This window comes from Lissotriton vulgaris, chromosome 1_1 (genome assembly GCF_964263255.1).
Source record: "Lissotriton vulgaris chromosome 1_1, aLisVul1.2, whole genome shotgun sequence".
Classification (NCBI taxonomy): domain Eukaryota; kingdom Metazoa; phylum Chordata; class Amphibia; order Caudata; family Salamandridae; genus Lissotriton; species Lissotriton vulgaris.
This window is the reverse complement of record NC_141685.1, coordinates 1,371,502,214-1,371,509,086: the sequence shown is the minus strand read 5'-3', so window position 1 is coordinate 1,371,509,086 and position 6,873 is coordinate 1,371,502,214. Positions and strand designations below refer to the sequence as shown.

The following is a 6,873-nucleotide window of genomic DNA, read 5'->3' as shown; positions in this document are numbered from 1 at the left end:
GATTTTCCTTTACAGAATTCCCAAATGTACCAGTTGTTTTTGTAAAATGTCTATTTAAAACAGATCCTTTTCAATATTTAAACGATCTAACGACAAATTATTTAAACACACATGATTATAAGATGTAGGTATACTGTACTTACTGACATAAATTATCGTTCTTGAACATATTTGCGGTAAGGGGAGCGGAGCTCTCCCCCAGGCCAATCAGAATGCAGATGAATGCAGTTGCAGTTGAGTGACCTGTGTTGTGGCTGTCTACAGGGAATGCACATATGTAGCTGTCTCGCAGCCCAATCCAGACGTCAATTGAAGACAGGTTTACATGCAAATAGAGCAGTAAGTGCAGAGAAATGCTCACTCTCTAAAAATGGCATTTATACAATAGTAAGATTAAATCCAACCTCACCAGTTGATAGGATTTATCAATAAATAAATAAAGCTTCTCCTCTCTGATATGGAATTACCCCCCAAAAAGTATAAGGGAATACCCAATGCTAACCTATGAGAGGGGCAGACCTCACAGTAGTGAAAAATGTAATAGACTGTTTGATACTACTAGGACATACAAACTACCACAGTACATGTCTTACCTTTTACTTACATAGCATGATGCCCCTAGGACTACCTAGGGCCTACCTTAGGGGTTACTGATATGTAATAAAATTGGAGTTTAAGGCTTGGCAAGTAGTTTTAAATGCCAAGTCAAAGTGGCAGTACACTGCAGCACAGGCACTGCAGTAGCAGGCTTGAGACAGGTTTGAAATGCTATTTCTTTGGGCGGCACAATCAGTCCCTGGGTATATGGTATACCACTTTACAAGGGGCTTTCAAGTAAATTAAATCTGTCAGTCAGGTATACTCCAATTATACACATGATTAGGGAAGAAGCACGTGCACTTCAGCACTGATTAGTAGCGATAAAGTGATCAGAGTCCTAAGGCCAACAAAAAGATACAGCAAAATGCGGAGGTGAAAAGCAATAAGGTGGGGTTGGGACCACCTTAAGAATGCAAGGTCTAACAAAAACGAACTAAGGATAACATGAGTAAAACATCAGGTTTCTCTACAGCATTTGGTGAGACAAGTGGGCCTTCTTTTATCTTCCATAAATTCAATCTTTCCCGGACCCATTTATTATATAGCTCTTCAAGGAAAAAATATAAAGCACTTACAAAGGAGCCTCAAATACTCAAAGATGGTAGACTTCTGTAATATGGGCCATATACTAAAAGCAGCACGAAAACAGAGTGCAATAGGGTCCAAAAAACTTGAGTGACCCATGAGAGTATGCATGCAAGCCTATGGTATTCCAAACTAGAGATATACGCATGCAATTTTTGTTTTTAGGAGAGAATGTGCCTGCTGAAAAAAACATTATTTTTAAAAAGTGCATTGCAGAATATCAGGAATTTGCTGTGGGACACCTTGAAAACTTGCATACAATTATGTGCACATACCTCACAGTCAGTTGTTGTGGCCGAGTGGTTAAGGCGATGGACTAGAAATCCATTGGGGTCTCCCCGTGCAGGTTCGAATCCTACCGACAACGAGAATCTTTTTAACATCGGCTACAATTTCAGAAGTTAACCTATAGTATTTCTTCCATGTCAGTTTTATAAATAGGTGGCTTATTTTGGTGTCACTATTGCCATATCACATATTTATTATCGCTCCCCCTTTCATATCTTTGCTATAACTCTTGTCCTTCATTAGTGCTGGTGCAAACGCTTCAAATTATTATACCCTGGCTCTCTCGGTCATACCTGTGCATGCACTTGAAACTTACTTTACCAATAAAAGAAGCAAATAGAGAAATAAAATAAAAGTGCTAGCTGGATTAGGCAAACACACTTCATAAAACTGCATTTTCTTTTCTATTCTCCCCCGTGTTACAAGCTTAACTGCTCCCTGTGTAATTTCTCTTAACCTGCTGTTCCTGGAAGAGAATTTCATCTACAAGCTCTTTCTGTGTTTTTTCCTAGTCTTTTCTTTCCCTTTTCTTAGATTTGTAACTGTTCCTTTACGTGCTCTATTTAGGCGCCATTAATCTCATTTGAGCTCCTTGTACCTGCTGCTGTTTTCTCCACACCTCATACTGTCTTTTCCCTCTATCTCTGTTTCTCTGCGGTTGGTGGCTACTTTCCAAAGCGTCTGATGCCCCAATGTTCCTTCGTCTTGTTGTCAGACGTGAATTTGAAAAGCAACAAAATTAACAAGCCTTTACCACTCACACATGGCAGAAGTTTATACTTTAATTCAATGAGCTAAGAAAAGTGTGTTGTGGGGCCCCTACGAGCCATGGTGCTTGCTTCATCATAATTAGGCATGCAGTCATTAGCCACAGCTCTGATTATGGGTCACTGAGGTCAGTTTCAATAATTCCTCAAAAACCTAACCATGCAGTCCCCCCTAACTGTGTAGTTATCTTGCTTTACTGCTGTTTGTGTGATTAGCTGGGAGGAGCTCACGGCAGCATCCTCCCAATAAAAGTGTAGATGGACCGTTCCTTAACTCTTTCTTGCTTCACATATAGATGGCTTGAGGAGGTACAGGGGAGATGCAGGTCTAATAAACAGAATAGAATATCTGCGCCAGGTGTGTTTCTCTGCATTGGTGTCCCATCACAGGCCCACCAGTGTATGTGTGGACTTTGACTCCTGCCAGTTCACAAGCAGGCGGCCAGGAAACGGTTTCAGCCTATCAACCACTGAGGAGATAAAGCCTTTGTATAAGGAATGAGGAAGCAATGAACACATTCAGCCTATCACAGGAGTAGCCCTGAGTGTTCCGAATTATAATTTCTTCATGTCACTGTACGTTATTGAGCCCAAGTAGCTCGCCGTGATCGTATAGTGGTTAGTACTCTGCGTTGTGGCCGCAGCAACCTCGGTTCGAATCCGAGTCACGGCATTGTGGTTGGCAATAACACGGCAGTTGGGTTTTTCCTTTACAGAATTCCCAAATGTACCAGTTGTTTTTGTAAAATGTCTATTAAAAACAGATCCTTTTCAATATTTAAACAATCTAACGACAAATTATTTAAACACACATGATTATAAGATGTAGGTATACTGTACTTACTGACAAAAATTATCGTTCTTGAACATATTTGCGGTAAGGGGAGCGGAGCTCTCCCCCAGGCCAATCAGAATGCAGATGAATGCAGTTGCAGTTGAGTGACCTGTGTCGTGGCTGTCTACAGGGAATGCACATATGTAGCTGTCTCGCAGCCCAATCCAGACGTCAATTGAAGACAGGTTTACATGCAAATAGAGCAGTAAGTGCAGAGAAATGCTCACTCTCTAAAAATCCAGTGAAGGAGGAGCATATGGTTACATAAATTGTTAAAATGATACTAATCAACAAAGAAAATACCTCTATAATGTTTTAATCACATTATAGGAAAGGAGCAATATTGCATATTCACAAAGATTACACATTCATAGTGATATTGGTGCCCCTGGGGGGGAAGGGGAGAAAAAACGTGCAGTAGTGAAGGTATGGTGGGGGGAGGGTTTGGTGACAATAAAAACGCGATATTGATCAGATATTAGTGGTCAAATTCAAACTGTTCAATAGTAGACAAATAAACAATTAATCAATGTCATGGTTTACAATAACATGCCCCAATGTCCATTCTATGTAGAAGTAGTGGGTTGAGCGGGGCTGTTAAAGGGTAGGTGAGTATGTCGACGTTTCGACCCTAGAAAAGCAGGATTGGTCGATTTCCTTGCACATGGGTTTTCTTCAGGACAGGCGGTAGGTTAGGGGCAGCCAACCTAGTATTAAAGGATAATTTAATTAATTTTATATTGGACAAGTCTTCTTAAATCTAGTCTGGGTGGGTAGGGTAAACAGTAGACGTACCTGTGTACATCCAGTTGAGGATGGAGTTATTCCAGAGAAAGGTCCATGATGTGAATTCAAAACCTTAAAAAATTAATTACACTAATCAGAAAGATATGCATCAGATTGGATCAGCCAAATTATTAAAAGAAATTGCCAGGGGACTTACTATTGAGGAGAAGTCGGGATTCCCTGTTGGGTCCACGTGCTGAACGGATTACTGCTCGAACAATCTAACCAAAAAGGAGGGGACAGCACTCAGAAATGACCTTGGTATAGCTAAAACTGCATTACAGAGTTCAAATGGGGGGCGGAGCTTACCGAATGGCTTTGAAGTCCGCTGTTGTATATGGTTTGGAGAGGGATCGCCGGATAAATCAGGCGCGATTCCTGTGGGACAAGGAGAGCATAGTACGCTGTCATTGTAGTCGATAATAATGGTAAAAGGGGGGGGATTAATCAAATGTACTGGGCATCAGCGGGGAAAAAGGGCTTACCGGTCGGCTCGAAAGCTCGGCGTTTCATGTGAGTTCCTCGCGGGCCGGGAACTTCCTGATACCTGGGTTGTTATAGAAACCGGGGTCACGAGGGATAGGTAGTGAGGAAAGACTCCCGGAGCTCATCCGTTACCAAGGTAACGTGATTCGTCAAAACACCGTGGACATGATTATATTAACATAGACGGTGATTGAAAGGGTTTAGTGATAAAATAGTATGATTAGGCACGCCAGTGTGCGGTCCGACTAAAAGGCAGGGATTGACAGAGACTTCGCGTATGAGAGTCAGAGCGTAGTCTGCCCGTCGAGTTATTCCGGGAAAGAATGATACAGTTGCTCGGTATAGCATGCCGGACAACGGATGGTATGTTACCTTCACAATTGAAGGGGGCAGTGAGTACATTAATACCTAAATAAATACATACCAGCGGACCATACAAATAATGGTAAAAGAAGGGGTGTACATATCACCAGATGGTAGTTCATATCAAGAATAATTGTTTGGTGAGCATTACGTATGGTCACATAGCTGCCAGTTGTATATCAATCGGTCATATATCATATCAAGTGTACTGCGTACCTGTCACACGACGGTATAGGCAGTGGCAATTTGTATATAAATATCACAGTAAATGGTGGTCTATACAGGGTCCGTGGTTATCATAAGGACAGTAGTGATACTTATTAAACCAAAGTAGCAAGCTGTGAGAAAGAACTGTCATGTTCATTAAGACCTGAATTTATAGAGTCAAAATAAAACATCCAATTAAGTTCCCTGATGTTTAGTATGTTGGATAAATTACCTCCCCTGGGGCCCAGATTGATTTTTTCAATTACCACCCATTTAAGACTCTCAGGCGGATGTTGGGCTGATCTGAAGTGGTCAACCAATGGAGCACCGGACACCTCGCATCTAATGCGGCTCATGTGTTGCAGGACACGTTGTTTTATATTTTGTTGGGTTTGCCCAATATAGATGAGGTTGCAGGGGCACACAATCGCATAGATCACTGTGGAGGTGTTACAATTGCTTAGAGATCTCATTTGAATTTTGTTCTGTTCATGTAGAAATTCTTTAGTTTGTAGGCAGCTATCACAGGCTTTACATTGACCGCATTTGAAGTGGCCAGTGATAGGCTGGAGATTCCAAAGTGATCTAATGGTAGGATTTTCCCTGGTAGGGAGAAGCGAGCGTACTACATAGTCTTTTACGCTTCTAGATTTTTTTAAAGCATGTAGCGGGGTGCCAGGATGCTGGATATCGTCTGCAACCAGTTGCCAGTGATGGTTGACAATCTTTTTAATTTGGTTGCTCTTAGTTGAAAATGTCGTCACGCATACAATTCGATCCTGTTGAGTGTCGATAGAGTCTTTGGTCTTTAAAAGTTCTTCTCGTGGGTAGAACCAGGCTCTTTTTTGGGCTTTCGTCACAAGTCTTCTTGGGTAGCCGCGAGTTTTTAAACGCTCAGCTAATTCTCCAGACTGTTGAAAGTAATGTGCTTTAGTGGAACAGTTTCTACGCACACGTAAAAATTGGCCGAATGGCAAATTGTCTCGAAGAGCCCGAGGATGGTGACTATTGTATTGAAGTAGAGAGTTCCTCTCAGATGGTTTCCTATACAGTGTAGTTAAAAGTTGACCCTGATGATGGTATATAGTAATATCTAGAAAATCTATGCTGTGATTGTCAGATTGCATAGTGAATTGCAGGTGGGGTGATTGTTGGTTCAACCATTGATGAAATTCATTAAGTGAAACAGAGTCCCCATTCCAAAATATTAAAATGTCATCTATGTAACGAACCCAGATGTTGAGGTGGTTACGAAATGGATTGTTGACGTTTAATATGTTGTTGTCCTCAAAGGCTGCCATATATAGAATGGCTACATCTGGAGCAAAAGGAGCCCCCATTGCCACACCTTTGGTTTGAAGAAAAAAGTCATTCTTGAAAGTAAAAAAGTTCTTTGTCATAGCCACACAGAGTAGGGATATGATGAATTCGGATGGCACTCGCATGGGTGCTGGTCTTGATTCTAAGTATCTCATAATGACTGATAACGCTTCCTCTTGAGGGATGGATGTATACAGAGATACTACGTCACACGTAACTAGTAATTGTTGCACAGGATCAAATGGTGACGTTTCAACTAGATTTATAGTTTGTAGGGTATCCCTTAGATATGTTTGGGTAGCCTCAGCCAGTGGTTTTAGGAAAAAGTCAATATATCTTCCAAGGGGTTCTAGTATCGAGCCGCACCCCGAAACAATCGGGCGTCCAGGTGGATTGGACATATCCTTATGGATCTTAGGAAGAGTATATATCGTAGCTAGACGAGGGTGTGGTTGGTTAAGGTATTCAAATTCGTGTTTAGATAGAAAACCGAGTTCCAGACCAAGTTGTGTAATTTCCAAAACTTCACGTGCTATTGCTTGTGAGGGATCTGAGCGTAGTTTATGATAACTGATCCCATCCATCAGTTGACGTTGAATCTCAGATTCGTACTTCTTGGTATCCTGGATTACAATG

The 6,873-nt window shown here is 41.5% G+C and overlaps 1 non-coding gene across 1 annotated transcript; it reads left to right on the top strand.

Annotated features, from left to right (window-relative positions):
* Positions 1 to 2,841: 2,841 nt before the first annotated feature.
* Positions 2,842 to 2,913, top strand: TRNAH-GUG (transfer RNA histidin (anticodon GUG)). Its single transcript has one exon. It is a non-coding gene; the product is annotated as a tRNA-His (tRNA).
* Positions 2,914 to 6,873: the final 3,960 nt, after the last annotated feature.